Raw genomic sequence first — 14,955 nt, 5'->3', positions numbered from 1 at the left:
GGTTTTGGAATTAAACAGTTTTATTTAATAAGAATAATTTAGTAACTTACATATAAATCATTATGGTTTCAATTTAGTCAAAGAATTAACTGGAGACATCTTTATAATTAGTATAACTAATTAAAATCACACTTGAGATTCTCTGGAGACTGAAATATCCGTATTTCAGGAACTTAAAGGACAAATTTGTTCCAACTACATAAATTAATGTTTATCTGCACAAATAATATTTTCGACAAACTAAAATTTAAGTAATATAACGAAAAATTACGTAATTTCTTAAAGTTTTAATCAGCCATATTTCGAAAGTACAGAAGTGGCTCTTAGAACTTGAAAAACTATTTTTTTCCTTTTTTAATTACCTTAGAAGCTGGAAGGACTTTAATGTAATCATCAAACATCCGATAAATCAATCTCCACCATATTAAACAGTCTACCACATTCATCGTCTGTTCTTGAGAACAATAGCACGAAATCACCTTTTTCACTAACGAAACTTTTTATTACTGCAGCGCAAGTGTATTGGACGTTCCTTTCGCTTCGTACTTTAACCAAAACGTGTAGTTTCTCTTCAATTTTTCGTTGATGAATATCCTCAGGTTGGAGTGTTTGGTAAGAATGTGACAGATTTGTCGTGTGACAGAGGGGTAAAATGTATTGCAAAGTCGAATAGTATTTAAACAGTAACATAAAATGTATTATTCACATGTTGATTGCAAAGTAATCGTTATTACCAATGAGTAAATAACAAAATAATAATTTAAATATATTTTATTTTAACAATTACCTACGTGACGAAGCTGTCGCCGAATAAACACACGCACCTCTTGTCACACTTTGCGGATGGCCGATACGCGGTGTCTGGATCTCTAAGGGGAAATCTTACCAAGGGGGAAAAGGAGATCTTAAATTCTGATCGATGGCAATAAGGACGAGTGGCTCAAACAAATATTTTAAATGGCAACCTACGTGACAGAGTGTAACTACTAAAACATTGGGTAGTGAGAGACAATTTTTCAAAATTTTTTTTTAATATTTCAGAAATATTTTAAAAATATATATTTTGGTTTACTAAATAAGTAATATCTTCTGGAGTTTAAATAAAATTTTATATTTTATCTCGTCATATATTTTTTTTCTAACATTATGAAATATACGCAGGATGAAGTGGCAGGAGACAGCCAAGATTCGTATGTAATACACCTCTGTCACGCGGATTTACCACTCTGTAACGTAATTTTAAATACAAAAATATAAATTTATATTTTTTTAAACGTTCACAGCCGTTGTGTTTTTAGTACAATGCACGTTGAAATATAAATAAATAAATAAATATTTGTAAAACTCATGATATTTTCCTCACAACTGGTGGAGACACAGTTATGTAGGTTAAAAAGAAGAACTGCCCAACATCATTTCGGTAAATCTGTTCATTAGTTTTATAATATTAGTGTTATTTATACAAACAAAATACTCCTTTATTGATCTAAAAAATGTTTTCAAGAATAACCAGCTGCAGTTTATGTCATGGGCCAATGTTCCTTTTATAACCGGTATGAAGTCTACAAGACTGCGGTCGACTGTAAATAAGTAAACTGTTAAGTTCTAGAATGATCCAGCATAAACCGGTTTACAACTCTTAGCTCGGCCGGTGATATGGCGACTTTAGCGACTACTATTCCTGAAAGATGCTGAAATGGGTCCTAAAACTAAGGAATTGGAGTTCTTCGTTTTAAGTATACATACTATGTTTAGTGGGAAATGTGTGATTGCATACCAATATCTAGAGTGTGGCATCATCGATGATATCTTGTTATAACTAACATGGAAACATCTATAATTCTATAGGTTAATTAAGTTATGTGGTGGCTTCCACCGCTCCTCTTTACACAATGTTAGCACCATTATACTAAATCTCCAAGTTAAAACGGTGGCCATTTCTAGAGCAAACCAAACACGGAAGTGTTAGATCTAAGTTCTGAGTTTCTGACTCACCCTGTATCTAGCCGGACATCGACGACGTCCCAAAACTTAGTCTAGAATCTAGATTCTATTCATGATATTTATATTTAGGGTTTCCAAACTTGGGCACTGTTACCTGAAGAATGCATTTGGACTCTAGAGGTTTGTAACTTTTTATATTTATAGACAAACCTAACTACTTTGTGCTAAAGTAATTGAATGGTTTTTCAGAAATCATCGTGTCAGTAGGTGCAATCCAAAAATATAAAAGTTATAAATAAACTCTCTATAAAGCTAGCAAAGCAAAATATTAGAACTTCACTATGTTAATATCATTTAAGTTGCTGCCACTGAGTTTTATTTAGCAATATCTAAGTAAATGTATTACTCTCTAATAGCGAACGCCATCATATTACCATACAGTATATTCATAAGTTCAAAAAGGTCACAGTTCGCGGTTCAACTTAGTGCATAATTTAAAAAATAAATTTAGCGTGACGGAAAAGTTGAAAACTGTGATGCTACCCGCATATCCGATGTACAGCCCGGGAACTATAACGCGTCCCTAAACTTGCAATCACAAGAAAAACAAACACCAACAATAGCCTTTATAGTCACAGTTATAAGAGTATCTCAATACGTTGTATTTAAACCGCGGAGGCAAGGCATATTGAATCTATTGTGAATAGATAAAGGCACCGCACCACAGTGGTGAATTCTCAGAATAAGTTTCTGATCTTTCCAGCCAGTGTCCGGAAACGATGACTGGCGAAGTTTAAAAAGAATTTCGGGAAAAGAGGTTGTGCGGTTATTTAAAGATACTGATATTTTCGGAAGGTCTCGTTGCAGGAAATGTGCAAACTGGTTGGCTTTACGGTCACAACTAAAAGTATAATTTATTTAACGAACCACTAGCCCTTGATTCGCATGATACATATTAGGTATTATAATAAATACTCGTCTTTATGTTTGTTAATTAATTTAATGAATGAACTGAATAACTGAAATGAAATAATATTAAGTCAAAGACACATAAAAATAAATAAAGGTATACGGACAAAGCAATACACCACATGATCTCGTAGCATCCGCTACGCCGTCGTAGCAACCGTAGCGCGTAGCCCGTAGTATTTCCATGATTCTATTCACGCTGTAAAAAAAACTCCTGGAAACATCCAAAATGGTTAAAACCAAGGAACTATATTTATTCATACGGTGTCTTTCTCGACTATGTAAGTTGGCATAACTTATTTTCGATTAAATATTGCAGGCAGAACCTTCACAATGGGACGGCCCTATGGCATGATTATGCAAACGTCGTCCAGTCTGGAGTGATCTGCATAAAATGCATGACGTGACGTCACTGGCCGGAACAGCACGGAATGACCCGAGCGCGGGTCTGCAAACGAAGCATCTGCCGTTTATTGCATCAGACACAAACAAGCATAATTTTATAAATTATACTACTTTTGTTTGGGTAGCAATAAAACGAGTGACTGTAAATTACAGTTCTAAGTGTCAAAATTAATTAATTTGGGTTATAGAATTACTAAGTGAGCGACTGACTGCGAGTGACGAGAAATCAACAGGACAGCAACTTACAAACATTAATTTGAGTTACTTAAAATACAAAATGAGCAGCTTCATAATATTTGAGCGACCTAATATTTGTTTGAGTGTCAACGTTACGTCCTGCATTTTTTTCAATATTTGGCAAATGTATTTTTTATACTGAGCGGCATTTTATCTTAAATGAAGTGTCTCGAATACAATAACCACTTTGAAAAATACACTAATGAGCAGAGTATAATGAGCTCACATTTAAAAAATAAAAATAATATGAAATAACTATTTGAAGAAACACTATTCTATTAGTTGAGAAATTTTATTATTGAAATATAAGGGTAATTAAATAAAACAATGTACTCCATAAAAATAAAGTAATATGCATGCATTTATTTCAATAAAATGAACAAAAATTAAAATAAGACGCTTCAGTCAACTAAAAAAAAACTTCTTATAAATACTAAGAAACATTGATAGGTATGAGGAGCCCTACTACTCATCGACACTGGTAAATAAGTGCGGGCTTGGACTTATTGGGCCGGCCTCGTTTTCTTTTTTGTCCAATGGGTATCATTTTTGCTTCCAGTGGTGGTGTTGTTAGTTTGAGCCGAATTGCTAGCCCCAAAACGTGATTGCATACATATCTATTGAAAAATTCGGGACAGTCGCACGATCCTTTTTGCCAGTGCATTTAAAATCTGTAGTTTTCATTAAAAAGCGTATCAAAATAAAAAACATAAGCCCTCAAATAGAATATCAGTAACCAATAATCATTAATAAAGCAGCATACAAAACTTTGCTCAAAGTGAACTTTTTAGTAGTTCGCTAAGTATAACCTCACTTAGAAAAATCGAATATATCTTAATATTGAAGTTGCCCTCTCTGTATTTCCAGTCGCTCACTTAGTAATTAAGTCGCTCGGATATTTTTTTAATATCTGAAATGGATTTGTCACAGTCCACTTTTTGTAAGCTCGTACTGGATTTTATTATAAAACAATATTCGTCGTCAGTTTAGTTAATTTTTCGCTTACTCAAATTCATACCGCTCAAGTTATTAAAACTGTATGTCATCATCAGACGCAAAGATTTTTTTTGTTCGCTCGTTTTATAATTCCCCCTTTTGTTTTATGGTCTGTTTTCTGTATAAACGTTAATAAAAGACTTAATAAAAGTTAAGCTACCTATCAGGTAATTGTGATTCTAACTAAACAATCTTTGAATATCATAATTTTGGTCTACAAAAATTTACTTAGACCATAGAGCTCCTAACTTAGCCGCCATTAATTAGCATAATCATGAAATAGCCCTACTTCACTAGCATTCGCAAATCAGCTGGGTTAATTCTCCAATTACAATCTTCTACATTTTCAGCAAAATACCTTCTTAGCAACTGCGTTAATATTTCGTAAACAAAACAAAATTTGTTGCTTTTGTTACCAAACTCTGAAAAAGTGTTTATGTCACAAAAGTTACTAAAATAGTAACATACATCTTTCTTTATCTGGAAGCTGACACATTGTTTAGCAAAGTAGCCGACTAACTTTTTTGTTTGGCTGTTAGAAGTTCGGCTAAACTTCAGTGGCTGGCAGGTAAATGGTTTGTCTCAGCTAAACTAGCATAACCAAAAATACACTGCCGGGCAATGAAAAAGTTCCACTCAAAAAAAATACCGACACCAAACGACCCCAATTTTTTCAAAGATTTAATTAATAATTGGGACAAAATATTTATGTTTTTAGTTGATAATATCCTGCTCTGCTCAGCTCTGTTAAATGTACTTCAAAGTTGCAGGAGGCGTGATTAAGCTAGCTTTTTCCGTTTAGAAGTAATTTCTGCTTTTCTCAGGGGAACCTTTTCATTGCCTGTGAGTGTAGTTAAAGAATGAGCAATTTGTGAATTTGGAGAAGTTGGTGTTGCGTGGGCGAGACCAATTACTTTATTATTAAAGTAAAATGTGGTCAATCATAGTTCTAAATTTTAAATAATTGAGACGTCCGATTATTGCAAAAAATATCTGCTGCCCATATAATATTCTAGTCTATGCTGCTGCCCACTTTTTCGCCAAAAAGCGGTAAAACCTATGATACGTCAAATTGATGCATAGAGTAATTTGTCAATAATATCTAATGTTGTGGAAAACCATAATTTTTTTAATGAATCAATATAGGCGGTATGTGAGTTCGAAAAGGTACAAAAGTGTATAGCTACTTATGAAGCTGTACGTATTTATACTAAATTGATGGTATACTTATTATTACTTACGTCCTCAATTGAACAAATAAAAACATAAAGCTCATACATCGAACGTCACAACACCAATGCTCCAACAAAACAGGGGTCATTCAACTACCATCGCGGCAGTTCGGACAAACACTTGTCACTCACATGTATAAATGTTAATTATGTGAATGGCCCAGCTTTATGACAGAACGCTTTTACACTAAATTGGAAACAAGTCATGACTTATTCACGGGCATCACGGGACGGGATGCAGAACGTTTAAATCCTGAACGACTCTGTAGTGGATTTTCATTGGCTGGGTCCACATTTTTTATATATTATATGTTTTTTTATATGTGGGGACATCTCACACATGGCCATCCGACCCCAAGCTAGGCAGAGCCTGTGTTTTATGGGTATCGAACAGCTGATATATCTTCACAAATACATAGATAGATACATATTAATTATAAATATCAACACCCAAGACCCGAGTACAAATATCTGTCTTTAAACAAATGTTATGCCCCAGCCGGAAATCGAACCCGGGACCTTCGGCTCAGTAGTCAGGGCACTAAAAGTAAAAATATGTTACCAATAACTTATTAAATTACTCTACGAAACTGTTTTCGGATACCGATAATCGATTAGGTATATGTAGTTGAAAAGTCGTTTTGTTCTCACAAATAAATAAAGTACTATACGTGTAATCCTAACTAAGGTAGAGAGTCCATATTTCGCGGTATTCAAAATGGCGTCCTTATTTCGAGTTTTATTTATTTTCATGATTATTACTCATTTTAATAGGTTTTGGATACTCTAAAATTACATTTAATCGTTCATTATCTTTAACTGAAACTACTTGATGTAGTAAATATGTTTAAAATTGCCTAAAATTACTAAAAACTCATGTAATGTGCCGTGAGGGCGACGCCGCCATGTTTTTCATACAAACGCGACCCGGCTTACGTAAGGCCAGCCATATTTAATAATTGTGTTTTTTAATATTTATACGACGTTCAACTTTGTAAATAGTTTATATTTAGTTTATTATATTCTTATACTTACATCAAATTTAAATTTTAACTCTTTTTAAACTAATTTAACCCCTTTAAACTCAAAAACAAAATACCTCGGTATAGGGGCCTGATTTTTATACGTTGTTCCTTACTCCGAGGTACCCTCGGTATAAGGAAAAATACTATGTCATGATTTTTAGCTTATAAGTTTACAAATAATAACATTTGAAGTATATGCTTGATTACATAATAATAATGATGAACGTGACAAGCTTATAACCTAATTCGGCGGTACAAAATATCCTCTAGGAATCTTAATATGACACGATAATTGTTGACGCAAAAATCATGGTTACCTAGAAAACCTTAACTTAGTATGTATATTTTAAATGATAAAAAACAGTGTTATTTTATCGGTATTAACGTAAGTGATACATATTTTTACCAATATTTTATGTATGATTTGAGTAACATATCTATGTTGTTTCTAAATCGATAATTTGATAACTCGAAATATGGATTATTAAAATACTTGCTGAACCCCTAATATGGAGTATGACATTTTACATAGGTAGGTACCTCGGAAATCGGAACATGCCTCTACATCACACCTTCGCAGTGTCATCCGATGCCGTCATCAAACCATAAAATCAAGATGAATCAGCGACTTTCTTTCTAAATTTAAAAGGGGTCTGGATAGATATGCCTGACTTTACGAAACTACTACTAGGTACTACTTATTACTCTTTATAAAAGAAGAAAGAAAGAAATTTGTAGACGTAAAACTTTATTTGGGTGAATAAAATAACACACACGACGGTTGAGTTTTTATAACACTTATATACACAATTGCCTAATTTCATTTCTGTATTTTATTTCCATTATCCTTCTACTTCGTGGTCTGATGGCCTGTTGTAATATTAATATTCCAGAATTCCCAGATAAATGAATGTCCTGGTATACTGCATTTCATGTTTGGTTTATGGGTCTGGTTGATTTATTTCATTTTCTTGTTGTTGTCACTGAAAAATAAAGTAAGTAGGTAAATTATATGGATAGTTGACAGAATTAAGCTTATCCTTATAAGTAGGTACCCATTTTCACAAAACTTTAGAGTTTAGAAACGAAAACGCTAGAACAAAAACCTAGGTTAGTAACTAAACTGATGCCAAATTACTGATAAAAACATAAAAATATTTACATTTTACGTAATTTCCTAAAATAATTCGCACACAAGCTTACCTTATCGATTTTCCAATTGCATATTGCAAATACAAACATAATAATTTAATAAAACATGTTTGTTTTCTAATGTAAAGACTTAACAAAAATACTTTCAAAGAATAGCGGCAAACTTTTCGGCGGAAAATTGAACATGGCGCCGCGCCGCCGGCGCGCCTCCAGTCCAGCGCGCATGCGCCATAGAGATGTACCTAGTGCAATGTTCCTTGCTTCCGACCTATGCTTGAATGAAAAAATAATCGATGCTGGATCGATTCCTGGGTAGATACTTTTATTAATATCATATTCGTTTATGGTAAATACATTAGGTACTTATCGGATTAGTACTGATAAGGTATTTGTGCTTTTGTAAGTTTTCGATACTTTTCCTCATCCCTGACACACCTACTTTTATTACGTATCATCAACTATTAAACATTTAAGTAAGAACATAAAATATCGTGGAAAAAATTTAGACCTTACCTACTTAGGTAAAAACTATAGTAAAAAATGTTTAAATCATTCGATTTCAATAATCGATTATATTCAATTACTGTCACTATTTCATCAATTTACCCCATCTCTACTCTATTTTTTTTAATCGCTTGGAAAAGTCCATAGAACATCATAGAAGCATTATGAATATTTTTTCTAGCCAATGTTACCAGTTGCAATAATGAATTATGAAAATGTTACAAAAATAATAGAAATGATCACGAAAACCAATATAAATGGAGAGTATTTAATTCTTTTCATTATTTTCAACTACTATTTAGAATAATTAAATTTATTTGGAGTACTTTAAGGTTAAAAAGTGTATCAATATTTTCGATTGTAATTTCCTTACGCTCATGGCCACACTCATGGAGCCACTGACAGGACTAACTCGGAATATGGAACAGGCTACCTCGGTATATGGAAGAAACCATAATCCTACCTCGGTATTAGGGTAAATCGACATGTGTAATAAATTATATTTTTTTAAGTATAATAAATGTGTTATCAATGAATCTGTGTTAAGAAATATAAAATTTAACGTATACTCTTACAGAAGACAATGTTTCACATCAATATTGATGGTTACAAATGCTTATTTTTCTTACTTACTTTCAAATGTTGTGATTTACCTCGGAATATGGACGCTTTACGTTAATATTATAAATGCGAAAGTAACTGTGTCTGTCTGTCTGTCTGTCTGTCTGTCCGAAGCTCGCGGGAACAGCTAGTAAATAATAAATCCATCTAATGTTTGCCTTGTATCATCTGGTACAAAAACATAATATTTGATTTATGCCAGTGACTGTACCTGTAACCATTGTTTTCCCAATTGGGTTTCAATCGAACTCTACTTATTAAATTTTCATGCCAGCTGAATGGTAAGTAATCAAATAGCCAACGTAGCCTGTATGTAATGTAATGTTATTTACCTATGTAAACCTGTTTGGTACATAGGCTATCGGCTTATCATAACTTATACATTATATTATAATACTTAAAATACTTTTAAAAATACTCCAGTTTTTACGCAGTTCAATTTTTATAACATGTTTGTTTATTGTAATTATTATTTTAATAATTATTATACTTATTATTATCCGGTATTATACTGTAGGTGAAAGTATTTCTATTTCATTACGTTTAATTTTAGAAGTTTAATATTTTACTCATCAGTCTACACCCTTTCTTGAAGATTTTCATAAAATATAATTTAATCATCTTCCAACATACTGCTACGTAACAAGCAATTTCATTAAATTGCTATTACTTATTAGTTATGAACTTCTTCATTTTTCAGACAATATCCGACATACCTGCTTAAATATTTATTTTCAGCAAACGAGTTTTTATGAAGGTTTTTTATAATAATATCAAAAATACCTCATATATTTTATCATAACATCAAAATATAGGTGCATCTCAAAAAAAACATTGTCAAAATCAGAATAACAAATCCTACGTATTCAAATCAAAACACACTCAAAACGTGAAAAATACCCCGAATCGACATTTCCGGGCACGCTTCAACAATTTGATAAGGATTAAAATAGCGTTGAGTGCACTGAGGGAGCTATGTGTTATACGCGTCAACGCGCGCACAATAGACGAGAGGCCTACAGCGGCCTACAGCGGCCTACAGCGGCCTACAGCGGCCTACAGCGGCCTACAGTGGCCTACACTGCCTGTGATTGGGATGCGAGGCACGTAGTGTTGACATTTGCGGTGCATTTCAGCCTGGGCTATGCTGTGGAATTCAGGAGTTATTTTTCCTTCGAGATTGCGTATCGATATCGTTGTGGTTATGACTTTTTGATTTGTCTTCGTAATTTTGTCTTCAATTCGTAAAATCTTTCGGTCTGATTGACTGACTGAGAATCAACGCTCAGCCGAAACTACTAAACGTATCTTCCTGAAACGTACAGGGTTTTTTTAATGACGTAGGGACCTGTTATGAAACGATTTTCCAAAGTGTGTATGGGATAACATAATTCCATATAAGATTGTAGCTTTATATGGTGTTATTACATAGATTTGGTATTATTGTAATGATGATGGTCGTTGTTGGACACATCTGGCGGCATAAGTAAAGTACCGGCATCAAATATTTAACACGTTACGTGACAGTGTTAAGTGCGGGACTTTTCAACATTTGTCACCATTGTTTAACAGTTCTAAAAGTTAAGACGCGAACTTTGGGAAAGTTTTTATAAGCGGAATCTTATTATACAGAGTATTGCAAAATTGGTATACTAAGCCGAAACCTACATGTGCAGAATGTTATATCTAAGCCCGAAACTAAAATCAGAATTTGGAAATTCGCGAAAAAAAGATTTTTTTCCATAGTAAAAAGTCACGTGACCAACAAAGTTTCTATGGAAAATGTTTTTTTTTTCGCGAATTTTCAAATTCTATTTCAGTTTCGGGCTTAGATATAACATGCTGCACATGTGAGTTTTGGCTTAGTATACCCTTTTTGCAACACCCTGTATAGGTTTACTAAGACGTAGAAAAACTCTATGTATTAAAACGATTTGTTATTTTGTAAAGGAGCCAAGAAATATTGAACTTCTTTATATATATCATATATATATGGGTGGTTCGGCACATACCTATTTATTATTAACTTGTTCGCTTTATGTACACACTGCGTACTAATCGTACATAGCACGTTCTACATAAAGTATAAATATACACTCCTGTTACACGCCTGATCCTAATATCGTATTAGCAAACTAGATTGTCCCGGAGCAAGTACGGAACCGTTTGGGGGCAAATTCAATAGAACCCTAATTTTCCAGCCCTTGCCCCACGCACAATGGGCTGCGGAGCCGAAGCTAGCTATTACTCCGCATATTGTTTGTGTCCTGTAACTGTAGATTATCGGCTCTACCTTTGATGGCCTAAGATTTATTTCCGTAATCTCGTATTGCATAGTAACGTTTGGCCAAAGTATCGTTGCGCCAAAAATGGTATGGCATTGGCATGATCTCATTTAGTAGCAACCTAGCAACGTAGGTATATCGTAAATATTATTTTGTCTAAAAATGCGGTACACTTCATAATTCCGAATTATTTTTTTACAATTATGAAAATAACGTTATTAAAATTTCGAATTTCATGGTTCCGAATAATTCAAAATTCCAAATTTTAAGTTTCCGAATTACAAAAATCACGAATAGGTTATAAACGAAATTTCAAACAACACATTTATTAAAACGACGAAAGTCAATTTTCCGAATATTGTTATTTCGATGTTTCAAAAGTACGATTTTTTATTATATCGAATTGTTAAAATTATGAATCCCGAAGTTTTAATATTCCGAAAATACAAATTCCCGAATGTTTCTTAGTTAACAAGAAATAGTTATCTATTAGGAATAGTGTGTTTTTTAACAGCATAATCCGTATACAAACAATATCGCTTTTCACTGTACATTTGTACTCACATGATAGGTCGCGAGCCGTATCGCCGTTTTTTATGAGTACAATGCACTGAAGTTGTCGGATAAGTGGGCAACCCGACTGTCAGATGTTTTCAAGCCGCCCGAAGGCCTCTGACTAGGCTTAACGACTGCTGCCGAAGCAGCAACTGGGACCTACGGCTTTACGTGCCGTCCGAAGCACGGAAGCGTCCAGAAAAGAACCACTTGAAATCGGTCACCCATCCAATTGCTGACCGTGCCAGTTGTTGCTTAATCTCAATATTTAACAATATTTTTACTGTATATTTGAAACGCTCCGCTTTGTTTTTCGATATCTATGTGCACCTAACACGCTCCTCCTCGCTTTGCTCGTCGGCGCACCTATCTTTAGGTTTAGATCCTAAGGTTTTTAAGTTTAAACACCATAAAAATCCGTAATAATATTTTAATGTTTCCGCAATATAAAAATATAGGTGCCTAACCTTGTACCTAACGTACAGGTATAATTATTGAAACATGTTTCTATTCAACCAAACTAATCATTAATTATATTACTATGACAATGTTTCTTAAATCTTTCTCATACATTATTTGACCTCCCAAATGTTTCAATTATGTAAATAGAATATTAGATATTTCCATTAAACTGTCTCGGCTAATATTATCTTTTGAGCGCAACAAGGAAACTCAATTCAATGGAGTTGTTTCGACGGAACATCAAAAGTATTATCAATTGTTTTACATAATACATTTTTCACAAAGAATATGGAATGGTTATTTTGATTGGCGTTTTTTATTTAGGATGAGTATTATTTTATGTTAAACAAATTAATAATATATGTATTTATTTTCAAGAATAATTTAGGAAGGTTAGACTAGGACTTAGGTGTCATGCATACTTAATTTTAAATTCGAGCAAGAGTCTGGTATTGGTTGATAAATCAAACTTTGTTTAAAATAAACTATGGATTATAGAAAACTTACCGCCGGTTTCACAACTGCGGCCGCCACACGGGTTCGTTATCGACGTAGATATATTAATAACGAACTCGTGTGGTTGGTGGAATGCGCGTGTAGCTACTGCTGAAAACTACAAGATGACATGCCGCGGTCGGATGAATTTTCATTAAGCAGGACTTAAGTTCATGCTTAGGTAGGCTTCTCAAATGAGAAACTAGTCTTTAATCACATACACTACGTCGAGTGTTGAATCTGTCTGTATAAATAAATGATTTAATTTACTTTGGTTGGAATAGAGTACAATTTCCAACAATACCAAGATGTTACCGCAAACAAATGTAAGTAATTTAATGTGTTTTGAGTTTACACTACACACATTGTACTGTGTAATATATATGTACTAACTACACTGATACATTATATATATATGTCGCAGGCAACTGGTTTAATCTCCTGTTTGATTGAACCACTAGCCCGTTCATTGGATGGCGCTGTTCAGTTGTATGACTAGGCCGAACGTTGATTGTACAAGCGTCACAAAACGTCCAACTAGTTAGCTGACTTAAAATCAGTCAGGTGGTGAATAAAACAAATATGGCGTCTAACAGCTAACAGCTGACACAAAAAGCACCTATATTGTTAGTTTTTTGCAAATAAATTAGCTTTAAAGTGCGTTATTTGTGTTAAAATAGTGTGAAAACATGGATTTACCTATTATTACGCCGCGGGCGGATAATTTCAAAGAAAAAAAGTGGCGAAACTGGATAATTATGAACAACAATATGAAGGTACGTTTATTGTTATTGTTTAGTTAATTTGTGAGATAAGAGCTTTGTAACATAGTCTTTTTGTTGACTCTTGTCTGGTGATGTTCACCCTAACCAGACATTACAAAGTTGCTATACTATATCCCATTCAACGACTTCGCTGAATGACGTTCAGTCAAGACGTCGAACGTTACAATCAACGACTTGACGAGTTGTCCTTTAGTCATACAACTGAATAGCGCCATCCAATGAACGGGCTAGTGGTTCAATCAAACAGGAGATTAAACCAGTTGCCTGCGACATATATATTATATATTGTTAGTACATATATATATATATATATGTACTAACAATTTATAAATTTACACAGAGTATATAATATTAAGTTTAGAAAGACAAGAAATTAAAAACTTCATTTGATATTGTCAGATTCATCATCATCATCATCATCAGCCTATGTCAACCCACTGCAGGGTATAGGCCTCCTCCATGTTATGCCAAGTCCCACGGTCCTGTGCTACACTCATCCAGTTTGGTCCAGTCACTCTCCTAATGTCATCGGACCAACGGGTCGGCGGTCTACCGACTGGTCGCCGTCCCTCCCTTGGCCACCACTCCGACACTGCCTTGGTCCATTGTCAGATTACAAACATATTTTGGCCATACGTCCTCAACTATACCATACCAACATTAAATCTATTGCTAGCTTGCACTGACACTATACTGTCAAAGCGAGACAGCGATATTTTAAGTTTGATTAAATATTTGGTGCAAGTCACCCTTAAACTGAAAAAAAAGACTGTAAAAATACAACAGAAGTACGAATCATAAACTTGTTAAGTAAAATTTTCCGTTTATGATTATTTATCCTACAACAGTGCACTGATAAGATGTGTCTTGAGAAATCTCAGCCACTTCTTATTCATGAGCTGTGTAATACTTCAGACGCCATTTGCATTTTGGCTGTGCTCCTCTTTATTGTTGCCTTTTGTTGTTTCGGGAATATTTTATAACTCTTATTAGCTATGTTTCGCTTTTTCAGTTCGGCTAGATAATATGTAATTCTGTAACGCGTCTATATTATGAATTTTACAATCATTCAGCAGCAACTGTCTTAAAGTTGCCTAGTTATTACTATATTCGTTGTACCGTTGTTATTATTATTAGACAAACAACAACAAAAAACGCAAACATATAACTCTCCTTATGGATAAAATAGGTGGTGGTGCATCCTACGCAACACACCAACAAAAGTTTCCAAAGTTCGTGAAAGACATCGCGGCATTGTGTAACTTCATGGCAGGCTGACGTTTCCTTT

This window comes from Plutella xylostella, chromosome 8, assembly GCF_932276165.1.
Source record: "Plutella xylostella chromosome 8, ilPluXylo3.1, whole genome shotgun sequence".
Classification (NCBI taxonomy): Eukaryota; Metazoa; Arthropoda; class Insecta; order Lepidoptera; family Plutellidae; genus Plutella; species Plutella xylostella.
This window is presented reverse-complemented; position numbering follows the sequence as displayed.